The sequence below is a fragment of the Etheostoma spectabile genome, chromosome 10, assembly GCF_008692095.1.
Source record: "Etheostoma spectabile isolate EspeVRDwgs_2016 chromosome 10, UIUC_Espe_1.0, whole genome shotgun sequence".
In the NCBI taxonomy this organism is placed as follows: Eukaryota; Metazoa; Chordata; class Actinopteri; order Perciformes; family Percidae; genus Etheostoma; species Etheostoma spectabile.
This window is the reverse complement of record NC_045742.1, coordinates 1,498,947-1,513,869: the sequence shown is the minus strand read 5'-3', so window position 1 is coordinate 1,513,869 and position 14,923 is coordinate 1,498,947. Positions and strand designations below refer to the sequence as shown.

General features: G+C 43.4%; 1 protein-coding gene and 1 long non-coding RNA gene across 2 annotated transcripts in view; both read right to left on the bottom strand.

Moving 5' to 3' along the window:
• tenm1 (teneurin transmembrane protein 1) overlaps window positions 1–11,737 on the bottom strand; it is a 178,337-nt gene extending 166,600 nt beyond the window's left edge. Inside the window, exon 1 of the mRNA XM_032527961.1 lies at window positions 11,267–11,737. The gene's annotated coding sequence lies outside the window, so the exon portion shown is untranslated. The remainder of the gene's footprint in view (window positions 1–11,266) is intronic.
• LOC116696805 (uncharacterized) overlaps window positions 1–14,923 on the bottom strand; it is a 451,372-nt gene that overhangs the window by 321,317 nt on the left and 115,132 nt on the right. The window lies entirely within an intron of this gene.

Below are 14,923 nucleotides of genomic sequence, written 5' to 3'. Positions count from 1 at the left end.
CCTTCCCTTCCCTTCCCTTCCCTTCCCTCTCTTTCACCACCATCCCTCTTTCTCGCACCAGTCCACTGCTCTCCCTCCTCCTCCCCTCTCATCCTTGCCCAACCTTGCATGCTTTCCTCCATCTCATCCTCCAAGGGCCCCTGCATTTAGAGAAGTAAGCCTGCTAGCGGGGGTTATTCTCGCTAATTCTAGCCCACAGTGGGGTGCCCATTAGGGGGTTTGATTTTTGGTTTTGATGTCAAAACCTGGAGGTTGTTTCCTAGAGCGAAGCTTGCTTCAAACAAGACACATGGGTTTTCGGTAGGACAAGTCAGTATGTGCCACCTGAGCACAACGCTAGCCCTGATTTCCAGTGGAAGTATTACCTCCTTGGGGCGTGGCGGGCGCCATAGGCTCGCTATGGGTTACTGAGCATAGAAAACAGACACAAGGGCAGCCCGGAAAAGTTCTGATGATGTAATAATTAGCATCTACTAGACTTCATTTTGAATTCAAGATTATTCAAAATATTCACAAAAAATTGTATCATCTCTCTTATCATTTTTTAGGTATATGTAGAGCAAGGGAGCACATGGTGCATAAAGAAATCCCCGAGTGAAGCTAACTAAGTGCTTGACGGATTGCATCACTATACTGCCAGTGACTAACAACGGATCTAAATCGTCTCCACATAAGTCTATAGTATGTAAAATTCATAGACTTCCATGATTTATGCATTTCAACCTAATTACGATTCAGTACCGCATGTGTAGCGGAGTACTTATTTATTGATAGACTACTGTCTCTAACTACCGCAAAATGAGTATTAATAATATAAGCTAATAATAAATAAAACTAATAATAATACAACAAAAGCTGTTACATTTATAGAGGGCTGCACCTCATGTGAGTATGTTGGCACCACAGATGGATTAAGAGGGAGTAGTTGTAGGCAGAGACAATGTATGTATATGCCATGGTGTGATTTTATTTCTAAGTTAATTCTAATCTATAATTCATCAGTGTGTAATGGACTACTCTCTGCTCGGCTTAAAATTAATACAAAGTGACAACACTGAGTGAAACACATGCATTGTATTACATTGTCACCCCCCTCCCCAACCCCTTCCAACCCTTTTCTTTATGTCTTTTATCACGCTCTCTTAAACACACACACACACACACACACACACACACACACACACACACACACACACACACACACACACACATATACATACAATCACACAGGAGGGGAGTGATAATCTATGGCTACACATTTGCAATAATATTAATGGGACTCTTCACCCACTTGACCCCCTCCCATCCATCCATTTGCTCAAACAGTGCATTCATAGATCAGTGGGGTGTTTTTGTGTGCAAATCTGCTTAGAGAAGTGATGGAGGCTCACATACACAGTTGCTTTTTAAAAGGATTTACACTCCAAGTCATCTCCGGAGGGGGCAGGGTCCATCAACAATAACACAAAAACAGCACAGCAGAGATGGTCATGTGTAAAGGCAAGGACCATGAGGACAATGTCAAAACCGATTTACACTTTCCAATCTCAAATAAATGTGCTGAAATCATGACGAAGAGGAACAGAGAGCATGCAAAATGGAAAATAGAAAGAGGCAGAGAGAGTGGATTGGGGCCAGGCAGAGAATTGAGTTTCACATTGGTAAATAAACAAGGACGACGGGGAGAGCTGAGTGCCATCCAACAATATTAACTCCTCCGATTATTGATACAGTATAGTTCCAGGATTACAAATACATTTCCGCCAAGCAGAGATGGTCATATTTTCATAACAGCCTGGAGACCCCCAGAGAGTAAAGGGAGCTTCTATCTGTGTTAGCTCCGGCCTTTACACATTTCCAGGAAGCTTGTTTGCACAGAGACAAGCTCACTAAACAGGCCTCACGAGCCGCGGGAATGACGATGAGAAACCTCCTCAAATATATTCATGCTATAACTGTCGTTGCTGCAGATGCTCCAAGGTGAAGTCATGACAACCCTGGTGTTGTTTTGCAGGTTTGCATTTTGTCAACTGTTACGATGGCTCAATCATCAGAAGGAATCAAGGCGCAGTCTGGAGCTGCAAATGCAGATCCAGGCTACAGGTCCTGCGGGAGTAAACAGAGAGCTGTAAGAGAGAGATGCCTCTCCCTGAGTAAAGATGTGTGTGGGTGTGTGTGCGTGTGTGTATATAAATGTATATACATATGTGTGTGTGTGTGTGTGTGTGTGTGTGTGTGAGTGTTAGCACTGCCATAGCTCTTCAGGCATATGACAGGGACACCTCAAACGAGAGGACCCACAGGACCCTGTTTTAACTATGCCACCTGAAACGCAACAAAACAATACACCGCCCACTGGGAGCCCTCAGCGGACACCGACAGGAAGGGGGGGATGAATGGAGAATGAGGATAAAGAGAGTGACTGATGGATAGATATGGCAGATGGAGAGATTTCACAGTGAAAATGGGGGGAATTGAAGGATGGAGAGATTGCCAAGTGAGACATGGAGTGATAGAGGGTTTTAATTAGTGGATAAGGGCTAGCTATCTGTGGGCAGCGGCAGCACTCTCATCACGTAGTTGTGCTTTCATAGCTGATCAAGCCTGAAATCTCTTGCTGCTAATGCCGAGTTTACCGGCAGAATGCATACTGTATGTGTACACACACACAGACACACACAGACACACAGACACACACATAGACACACACACAGAAGCCTGGACCTCTCAATATACATACAGTTTCCCTGAACATTTAGAGATGAAACACACAATCAGTCACAGATCGACACACACTCAATGCCCCTGTGCCCACAAACACTTATAGCATTTACACTAACCAAACAACTCACTTAAACACCCACACGCTATTGAGAGTCAGCATAGTCAATACTGGCCTTTTCAGTAAAAGAAAAACCTTGTTCGCTGTTTCTCGGCACCATTGCAGTGTCTTTACCATTTATCCTCCAGTGCATTGCCTACCTCCATTATTCCTCACGGCGAAGCACCCAAGGTTAACGCCTGAATGTATAAAGAGAGTCATATAGGTGCAACAATAGCCCGGCGAGTCCCACTGTGTGCCCACTGGTGTGGGAATGAAAGCACGACCAAGAAGCAGAAGAAAAAGTTAGTATGTGTCCAGCTCAGGAGCTGTCAGGACCATCCTGGACCATTTGACTATTTATAGAGGACATGAGTCAAATCCCACATCACCATCGCATGCCTGAGTGATGTGGAGAAATCCATAAGGTCCTACACTATTCATGCCCTCTAAATGTGGGCCACAGCGAAGGAGAAGCTGTGTTTTAACTTTTTATGTGTTGACTACAGTTAGAAAAATGTTCTTTCTTTCGGATCTTAAGGTATAGCATTTTTTTCCCCCAACTGCTTCTTACAAGACTACCATTTTTTTTTTTATAATAACCACTTCTCCTCCTTCTCTCTGATCTAAAGCCCTCTGCTGATTCCCCACAAGGCCGAGGAGCAAACAAAAAACCACAAAAAGAACGAGAATATGCAACGGCACACATGCCCCCTGTGCGCATTCACAAGCATAACACCCTATTCATTTGCAGGGGCACACAGGCAATTGACCACAAATACACAGACACAGACACCAACACACAAAGCAAGAGACACCGCCCCAAACCACTTGATCAATATTCCTGACAAGACAAAGCCTTATTCAACACATTTGATATTCCTCCTCTCTCGCAAGATAAATACATGTCACTGTCCTCCTAGCAGGACTAAAAGGCTGTTCACGCTAACTCGCTTTGCAAATAAAGCTTTACATCAAGACTGACAACCTCCTAAGCTCTCTGCATCAGCCACTGCTTGGTAAAAAGCCTCTTTCAATAATGCATTTGACCGCTAAAACCTCCCAACACCCAAAGCAAAGCAAAGTGGCAGATTTGCAGATGCAGAATTAATTGATAAATCAATGGCATTGATTCCAAAAATTGGATTTGGTGATTAGTGATTTAGACAGTATTTCCTGTGCATCTCCTTTATTAAGTTGTTGAATACAGAGAAATGAGTGGGTAAAGAGCCTTAGCCCTGCAGAGGAGTAGCTAACACAATCTACTAGTAGCCGTTGAGCAGCATTGCAGATTGATTTCTGAATGCTAAGTGGGCTAATCTTCCATCTACACTGTTACAATGTGACGCTTGTCATCTGGAAAAGCCCAGGGAGTGCGTTTAAGGAAGAGGATTTTTGTGATGTTCTTTCTCCAAAAGCCCTGAGTGCTTGCTGCGGCAGCTCCTCATATCTGTTCTCAAACCTCACCTCCTCTCAGATTCTCCTAGCCTCTCCAAGGCTGAGGACATGGACGGCATTCAGCAGCCTTGCACAGGAAAATGCTTCCTAAGAAAGAGCCGCTCCACCTAGACCCTGAAGTGGTGCTGGCTGATGAGACGGAGCTGCTGAATTCATCCACCCACATGCCTGCTCAATGTATAGAAACAGATAAATGCACCACAAGGTTGTACCGTGCAGTGTGGTTCACCACATACTCAAACATTCACCATGGATGTTAGAAATGGAAGCGATGTTTCCAGCCATGGATGTTTTGCCTGTTGCATATCTGAGATGCATATCTGAGAAAATAGGGCGCACAGTTTTCTAGACAATGAATAAATAAAGCTTGAAATTACATCATGTCAAATGTATTCGCTGTTAGGAAATGGCAGCGAGTCGCTTTAAGCACTTTTCTCTTCAATATCATATGCCATGCTCGGTTTTTCATTCATCCTGCATCTTATTTTCCATTGCAGACCTTTTCTTTTTTCTACTTATTATTATTATTATTATTTTTTATTTGATAGGTGAAACTGCACTGAGCAACATTTTTTCCTTTTGTTGCTTGTCAGAGAAATCATTGTGTCGTCTGAGCACATTAAAGAGAACACAATATGATTTTTCAAACCAATTTCTCTTCCAGGCACATCGGGTCGGGATGACATGCAGCACATGCTGTAAAATTTGGGATTTCAGGATTGTTACATCTGGAGATGCTGGAAAAAAAAAAAAAGCCTCCCTGTTTCTGCCATGCTTTTCTTGGAGTAGATATTTGGTATTTCTTTGCTCCAATCACTTTTCTTCGTGCAGTTTGGCTTGGCTGGCAATCAGCAGAGAACATGTGTCTCTACAGTTTGAAGTCAATCTCGGCGATGATACACACACTTGAAACAGATCCCAGAGTTCACGGTGGATCAGGACTCATTCTGAAATTAAACCTTAACAACAAAACAACTCCTCTGCAACACGCCAAAGAACATATTGAACTCGATTGTGCTCTACCGTGCTGTATTGTATTGTATAAAACATGGCTTCCAGCAGAGACGCATCAAGCTATTCATCTTTTCTATGAGTTAATAATTCATGATCATCCAGAAAGTCGAGCTATGAATATTACTGATGATACACATGAGGCTATTTACCAGTCAGCAGGAAACAGATGAACTCGTTTAGAGGAGAGATGTACAGTATACCATCACTGTGTTTTATGTTGCTAATAAATCACTTAATAGGCATCCAACAAATCTGCAGATGAAACTTAGTCATATTAAGGTATTTTGTAATAACGGTCTGGAGGTGCAGGTGTAAAATGTGCTTATGTTCCATTGTGGGCCAATCAGGTGTGGGGTCAACTTCTGGATCAATCACTTTGTTAGCTACTAAGTCTAATTACCAGTTGTCCTGATGTTACTGCAATCATGTGCAATAGGCTTTTCTGAATATTTGACACATTTTGATGAAATCCTCCCCTATTAATGTTCCTATATTGATTCAGCTGAAGGTGAGACGCTGCTGTACACGTTGTCAGTACAAAAGCTGGCGAGCAGCGACTCCACTCTGTCTCTTGTGTCGACAAAAGCAGGATAAAATCAACACAAATATAATGGATTTCAACTTAATTATTTTGACACCGACACCAAGACGTGCACTTTAAAGTGAAGGACAATTTATGTGGTAATAAATTGGAGAAGAAACAAAAATTGATTTTTCTTCTTCTAAAGTTGTCCACTGACTTGATTAATAAAAATTCCACGGTGAGAAATGTGTCCCTGTAGGTGTGCATCGGCTTTCTGTGAATGTGAGTGCCAGGGGTGTGTGTGTGTGTGTGTGTGTGTGTGTGTGTGTGTGTGTGTGTGTGTGTGTGTGTGTGTGTGTGTGTTGTGTGGGTTGATGTGTGTGTGTGTCTAGATATTACTGCACAAGGCCTGGACAAAATGCAATGAACACCAATACAGTAACACAATCCACAGATGTAAGTGTATCATGTTTACGAGGAGGTGGACAAAATGAAAGATACACTTTGCAATATATATAATTAGGCAGCAGCATTTAGTCGAAAGTTAATTAATTGATGAAAAAATGAAAATAATTTGTCAAGCAAAAATTGAATACATTCCAGCTTCTCAAATGTCAATATTATCTGGACTTCTTAGTCTTCTAAGAATATAAAATATCGATGGGTTTTGGACTGTTGGTTCGAACCACCAACCCTCCCCCCCCCCCCCCCCCCCCCCCCCCCCCCCCCCCCCCCCCCCCCCCCCCCCCCCCCCACCCACCCCCCCCCCCCCCCCCCCCCCCCCCCCCCCCCCCCCCCCCCCCCCCCCCCCCCCCCCCCCCCAGGACATTTGACCACGGGAAGTTGTGATGGGCATTTTAGACCAAACAATAAATCAACATATTTAGAGACAATAATGAAAATAATTGTTGGTTGCAGCCTTCTATATTATCCAATCCAATAATGCAAATTAAATCCTCAAAAATGGCTTATAAGCTTGCCTGTCCCAGCTTGGTGTGTTCCATCAGCGCACCTCTTCAGACATACACACACACACACACACACACACACACATACACACTCACTCACACACACACACACACACACACACAAACACACACACACACCTCTCTTGATAAATTAATTTCATATTTTAAAGAGAAGAGTGGGCTTGACCAGTAAGCCTCTCAAGGCTCTGAAGATGTGATTGCATTTTCACAATACAAATCTCACACAAACCCCCCCCCCCCCCACTCCTCCTTATCTGAGTGTATAGAGTTCCTGACTCTTGCCCGTAGCCCAATGGGAGAAGACAAGAGAGAATAGAAGGCTGGAGATGCCAGTTGAGACAGAGCCAAATACTTTAAAGAAGAACGCCTCGGGCTTAAACTGTGTTTTTCTGCGTGTGTGTGTGTGTGTGTGTGTGTGTTTACAGCATTGATGACTGAAGGTGATTTGGGTTTTGATACTATTTCTGTTCTTTTCTCTGTTGCTGTTGGTACCACTTTTGGTTTCAGTACTAGAACAAACTATATTGTATTTGGATGCTTTATCACATGGAGGAAAAAGAAAGGAGACAAAAAGCTCGCTGAAGGAGAAATATTATTATCATAGTGAAAAAGGTGCCATAAAAATAGGAGGAAGCAAACAGGAGACATCTTGGTTTCACAGAGTCATATCTTAAAACATATTACGTTGTTAAGAACAAAATAAAAGGCTACTTTGTATGTGAAAGAGATATTAAGTTTAATAATCACTTTGTAAGAATAATGTTTTCATATTCATTGCACATTATCTGCAAGTCTGTGCTAAGTGCATTCATTGTAAACACAACTGGAACCACTGGGCCTATACTACCATCTGAGCGTTATTTTTTATTATCAATTTATTTGTCAGGGACAATGTAGCGCACATTATTACATAGATAATTATTACAGTCAAGGCCATAACAATATGTGTAGCTGTGTTTCTAGCCAATAGGCTAATTTGCAACCCCAGTCTCTGGTCAGGCCTTTCTAAAAAGATAATCCAAATGTAATTTTTGAAATAATTACATAGTGTGAGTTACACAGTCATGCATAAAATGCATTGTATACTAATATATTGCATCAACATTTCACTAAGTTGAGAGCACATTACACAAACCAAAACATCAAGCACAAAACCCAAGCACCCAGCTGCTCGCATCTGCTCACATATACCCACCCCGATGTAAGGGGGGGGTTCATCCCCCATACCCGGACCCCGGGATGAACCCTGGCAGCAATGCGCAAACAGCCAGGCATCTCTGCAAAATTAATTTTTCTTTTCCACCTTTAATGGACAAGACAGCTAAGTGAGAAAGGGGACGGGGGGGGGGGGGGGGGGGGGGAGACATGCAGGAAGTCGTCACAGGTCAGCCTCGAACCCTGGACCTCCGCATCAAGGCATAAATCTCTATGTACAGTATATGTGCGCCTGCACTACCAACTGAGCTAAATATAGGGTCATTTGGTGATATCATATTGCTTTTTTTGTTCCCCCTTCTTTTCTTTTTTTATGCAGCCGAATGAATAGAGCAAACCCTAATTACCACTGCAGGATTTGTTAAACAATTGCTCTTGAGGATGGAGCAGTATTGCTGCAAGAAGGTAAATATTTGAAGTTGTTCAATGGTTCCATCTCTAAGTGTCTGTGTGTGGGAGAGTCTAGTGGTCCAGCAGTCTGATTAGCCGACTGGCAAGCCTCCTTTTACTTTGAAATTACCAGCAGGGTGGTGAACACTGTGACACATTTTATGCTTTTCCAGCAATTACATTCTTACCATATGATGGACATGCGGAGAGAGGGGGGGGGGATACAAACTCCCACTGGGACTCACTGCAAGCTTAAACTCTAACTGTAGCACTACAGTAAGTGTTGTACTCAATATTATAAACAAGCTCTGATGCTTGTACATTGTCCTCTCATTAATTCATGACCCCAATTTTATTAAAGAAATTTTGTGGGGCAGAAGGGAAATGTGTGAGCGATTCCATGGGAGAAAGGAGCAATACAGTGCTAGGGGCTACTGCATTCCTGGAATGAAAATTCATAAATAATGCAGGGCTGGATAACAAAAAGAACTCCCCCGCTGTCTCGCACAGCACTGTGCTAACCAAAGGCCATGCAATATCACTCAAATCTCAGGAAAAAAAAAACTCAAATCATTGGACACAAGCGAAGATTTAATTTTGCTAGTGCTTTCTTGACTCAGGACATTTGGATGTGCCGACAGTAAAATGCCAGCACCCTACCAATCGCTACCGGCCTGCATTGTCAGGAAGTTGCACTGAAAATATAACAGGGCTCAATGCCAAGGAGCTGAGCGGCTTCTTTGGATTTCTACAAAACGCCATATGCACCACACGCTTAACAACAACAAGCCTGAAAATCTGAAAGTGAGTGTGCTGAACAGCTGAAAGAGATTATTACTATAGCGGCGACCGCTGACCACTAACTACTGCTGAGGGGAAACCAGAGTGTGTTGACACAAGTTGAAATGTAAAAGACCTGAATGTCTGACTGAGTGATTAGGCATATGATTAGTTGGATGACTGACAGAAATGCCAATGCCTTATCAGTGGCATGTGGAGTGACATTTCAATTCAAAGACCTGTTCTCTAATTGTGAAAGGCGTTGCCATAATGGATGTGCCATTTAAAATATGCTCTTAATCACTGTTCATCACCACCTCCAAAGCAGCAGGCCTGCGGGGCCTAAAACCCACATGTGGACAACACACACACACACACACACACACACACACACACACACACACACACACACACACACACACACACACACACACAACAATAGCATGAGCAGCCCCCAGCTATGACACACAACTCATCAAGACTATACAGTGGGAGAAACAAATATAGAATTACAATCATCAAACCTCCCCAGGCCCCATACATCTACATCATCTTCTTCAGTGTGCATATCACTGAAAGTGCGTGTGTGTGTTATTGTCCAACCTCCATGAAAAAGATGCGCTGTATTAATCACAAAGAGCAGGCCAACGAAGAATTAAGCGCGGTGCCCGCATCATTGTGAACGGCGTCAGGTGGAGCAGTGACACGCAATGCAACACTGACAGAACCCACTGCATCCAGGTCTAAAGAATGGTAACTAAAGCAGTTGTTTCTGGGATCTTATATGGCAGAACGCAGGTACGCCTGATGGGTAAAATGATCCAAACATCAATACGTATAGATGTGGAAGACATGTGGATCTGGAGGAGTAGTGCATTAGATCCATGTATTAGTCATAGTGACAAATTGTAGTTTCTGATTTCAATGCATTTGCATTTTCAAATGCAAGATGTAAAGCTCCTTCTCCATCGCCTATAGTCGAGTAAAGCGAGATTAACAAAGCCTTGCAAGGAAAAAACGCTTTCTGAGAGTTTGTAGTTAATTGAAGAACATATTTAGACAATTACTCAGGAATTTTTCACATTCATTTATTTGCTTATATAATTATTTATTTATTGGAAATGTGCCTAGAGTGGTTTACTCTGAGCAATTATTTATAATCAACCGTGAAGGAGAGGAGTGAGGAGGTCTAATTTAAATCTATCGGAGCATATCCATCCTGGTGCAATTCTCCCTGCCTTCACAATAATTATGATTTATCAAAATGCATTTTGCTGCCTGTTAACTATTCAGCCTCTCACATATTAAAACACAGAATTCAAAACATAATATGCAGCTCAATTATTTAGTCATGGAATGGTTTCATGAGCTGCAGCATCATCCAGAAAGGTAGGAGTTCATGTATGAGGGGTGAGAATGGACATGCATGTGAAATAGAAACCCTGTTGATGTGTGTCCTAACGTGCCTGTTGGACCTGTAGTGGAGGTGATGGCTATCCCGAGTGGGAGGACAGAAGGTACGCGTCAGAGAGATCCATACCCCCCCCTGGATCTCCGGTGGCCCTGTTGGCATCATTAGACTACCTCAGTGCTGATGGAGATGGAGTGGACGAGCCAGAACTGAAGCAAAACAACTCAAGGCTGCAACCGATGCTGACGAATACGCTTCTTGCTCCGTACCTGAACTGTCATCCTATAGAACGGTTGTCAAACAGACAGGTCAGATGCACTAAGTCTGCATCCCTGCACTTCAAAGGAGACTGATGTCCATAAAAACCGCACCACACACACACACACACACACACACACACACACACACACACGCGCGCGCGCTCGCATGCACACACACAGACTCTCTCTCTCTCTCTCTCTCTCTCTCTCTCTCTCTCACACACACACATGGGCCATAGCACAGCACATCTGAACAGCTGATAATAACCATTTCCTGGAACTCACGTTGTCTCAGCACCCAAGCCTCGCTTAGCCAAGCAACATTGTAGCCCCGATGTATACCCCCCCCCCCTCCCCAATGAGCCCACTAAAAGGCCAGACGAACTGAACGTGCATGGCGCTTACCTTTCCGACGTAAAGCCATCCTTTAGTCCGATTCCGATATATAACAACCCTGCAAATGCTGAGACTGCGCCATCCTCCACCTCCCCCCCCCCCCCACGATAGAAATGTGACTTGAGACGCTGTGCTCCGCTAAAACAAAAAAAAAAAAAAAAAAAATGTGGATGAGAAAGCTCTCTCTCGTGTGTTTCGAGGCGGCGGTGCTGATGCTGATGATGCTCGCTCTCGAATGCCGATGGAGGACGACGAACCGATGCGTGCGGACGGGAAGGGTTCTCCTCGCGGGGGCTGTGCACGAGCCAGCTCCGCTGTGCTGTGTGACAGGGAGCCCGGCGCGGTGCGTTTAGCCGCAGTTGAACCCGAGGAAGCTGACGGGTGATGCTGTTGCTGGTAAGGCTCGGTGCCGCTATAACAGCGTTCCCTGGATCATACCACCGCACCGAGGAGAAGGGGGTGTGGCACAGACCGGCCACAGACACAAACACGCACAGGCTCTCTCTCGTCAGGAGGTCGTCTGGATCACAGTTCCACTCATTCAGGTGATGCCATAAGGCTGCACTGTTGTCCTGTGTTGGAATGCTGACTCATTAATATATCATCACTCAAGCAAGTTTGGTAGGCTGTTTTCTGCCAAGGCTTTTTTTGCTTTGGTAATCCTTCAGCAGCATATTTCCAAAAAACTGTGTTTCCATGAGCAACAGCCCTGAGCAAATAAATCATGAAAATCTTCCATATTGTAAATCTGCTGATTGTTGGGAGCAAGCAAATAGAAACTCAGGTGATGAAAAGTATTAATTTATTGTGCTGCACATATTAACAGAAGATGGGATTTGACTCTAATGCATTGCTGTAGTGGGACTGGTTAGTGACAACACCTGCTGATCATCTCATAATATCTGTTTTCTTTCGCTAAATGATCCAGCTAATGATTCTGCCCTGTGCTCTGTATGTGTGCTGTATTGGTGTGGGTAATATTGCAGCCAGTCAGTAGCTGGTACAAACAACTTGTGAATGACAGGGGTTCTAATGATGCAGTTTATTATTTCCCCAAAGCACAGTACGCGCGGGGCTGCAAACAACCATTTTGACAGCTGCTTCAGTCTATCTGCCTCTCTGCCTGTCTCGCTATACCCCCAACACAACACAGCACTATGCATCTTTTATCAACAATATGTTTTGGCACTTTCCGTCAGTTTTGTCCATGGTCGTCTATAAGTGGAGGTCGCAAGTCCAGCAGTTACAGGGCGGATAGAAATGACCCAAGGGAGCAGGTTTGAGTCTGTTTGATAAAACTGTGTTTCCCTGACGTAGAGATTACCAGTGGGTTTGTCATCTGGATGTGGGGGTGTCAATATGTGGCTGCCAGACCACAGCAAGAGAGTTTCTTGGAACAATGGCTGCAGAAGATGGTACTGGATGTTGATCAGGAGTCTTCCAGAGTTCCTGAGCGTGGCCTCACGTTGGAGAGCTGTGTGTTTCTGAGTCTCCATGTTTTGCCTGCAGAGTCCTAATGGCAGGCACATTACACCTGCGGCGGCAGGGTAAACGCTCTTTTAAAAGAGCAGTTCCTCTTCTGGCCGACACATCTCACTGACACATCTCCTTGACAACCAGATCAAATGCAGAGATGTGAAATGTCACTGTTTTTTACTGCTAGATTCTCTTTTATCATTATGGTCTACAGATGAGAGAGAATAGATGTAGAGAAGACAAGAGGAGTGGCCTTGCTATAAGATAGACTCAACCCTCACTTAGATTATTCTAGAAAACATGGCAAATAAAGTGAAGATTACATTTGGTATCATGAGTTTCGGAGAGGATTGGTATGTATCCGCTGTAATACATGGAGCTTTCATGGTAGACCCAGTTGACATTTTATCGGATAATAAGCATCATTAGAGCCTCAGATGCTCCATAGTGCTGGTTAGAGTGCATTTCAGACATAATGTCAGTAGCATTATGTCATCAAATTATAATGCAAATTGGATTAAAATGATATAACCTAATTAAATAGTATCTCATCTGGCAAAGAAAAAAAAAAAAAAAAAGAAATCAGTGAAAACAAATAGGAGAGCCCCATCTCCATAAGACCATGTTTGCTGATCCAATTATTCCTGCACTATTTGGACGACATGGAAGCACAGCTGAGCGTATAGGGAGGGAAGGGGAGCACAGAGGTGGATTTGGAGCTGTTAGTCCATAAAAGCGACGTGCGCGTGGAAGAAATGCCGCTGTTGGTGTTGTAAATGCTAAAATGGAGTCTACTGAGAGTAGCCCGTCTTTTTCCCTGATCATAAGCAACTCACTCACGCCTCTTCCATGTAACACATCTGGTAAAAGCGGAAAGGCAGAGATCTATATTTCCCTTCACTGTCCATGGTGTCATGAGACAAGAGATAGATCCGTAATGCATCTGCGCGTTAAAGCTGGGGTTGGCGGTTTGCTGAAAAAAGGCAAAAGAAAAGCCCTCTGCCTGCAGCTCCCCCCTCTTTGTCCAAAGCCTCTCCCTACATACAGTAACCTGTAGGAGTTCGAGTCATTCATTTCCATTCTCCCTATATTGATTGTCATCCCTATGTGGTTACATAGTGGCAATTTCAGGAGAAGTACCGCTCTTTTCTTTGCAAACTTTGAGATGACATGCTTGTTAGCTACTTGAACGGGAACTTGAATTAGCCCATTAGCCACAGCCGGGAGCCTTTGGCTACGGTTAGCAGAAGGCTAAACTATTAGCAACATATTCTCTCCATCTCTGGAACGCTTCTCCGATGTTGACATGTGTTTTATTTGCACTTATTGTTAGACTCTTTAGGCTTATTGACAAGTCTGTCTTCCTTTCCTTTGGGTTGCTTTGCAATGTAGGCAGCAACTTTATCTGCAGGATTTTCCACCACTGAATCATTATTTGGTTCTTACCAAGATAAAAAACACTAGATTTAGAAATGTTAGATAATTTATCTTGTTTTGAGAATAAATTTCTTATTTTAAGTGTTCAACTTTACACTATAATCTTAAATCAAGCTTGTCAAAGGAAATGATCCTGCTCATGGACAAATAATTTAATAATAATTTAATTTGTTCTGAGCACCTTTTCCCTAAGATTTAGTAGGTTTTCTACTGTTTTTAGACCCCCCTTTTTAGCAGTGAAGGGACCTGCATGAGCCATCTGCATTCAGGTAACAGCCAATAGCAACGCCCTCTCTCTTTGAAATAACCTGTGATTGGCCATTATAAAAAAACAGAGCCCAGAGGAGGTGCATAAATGTAGTTTTCTCTCAAGACCACTGGAATTACAATATACTGAAAGGTTATAATTTTTAACCCAAAAAAACCTGCACAACCCAGCTTTAACTGATGCATTCATGCTAGTACTACCCTGAGCCGTAATATTGTTTTTTTAGGTATTGCTGCACTACCTCACATCACAGCTGGAGGCAGTTTCAATGAGCAATTATTTAGTCTCGTACATGCAAACTGCTAAACCAACACAGTTTTTCTCCTCAGAGCTCTGTGTTCCTTGTAGGCTGTGATCGATTGGCTGCTGATCAATCCTTTCACTATAGAACACAAGGTGAATGTTGCATGCTGTAACTACAAACTAACAAGTATCCCTTTAATTTCTTCCTCGCTGATTTTCCTGCTCTTATCCTCTGTATCTCC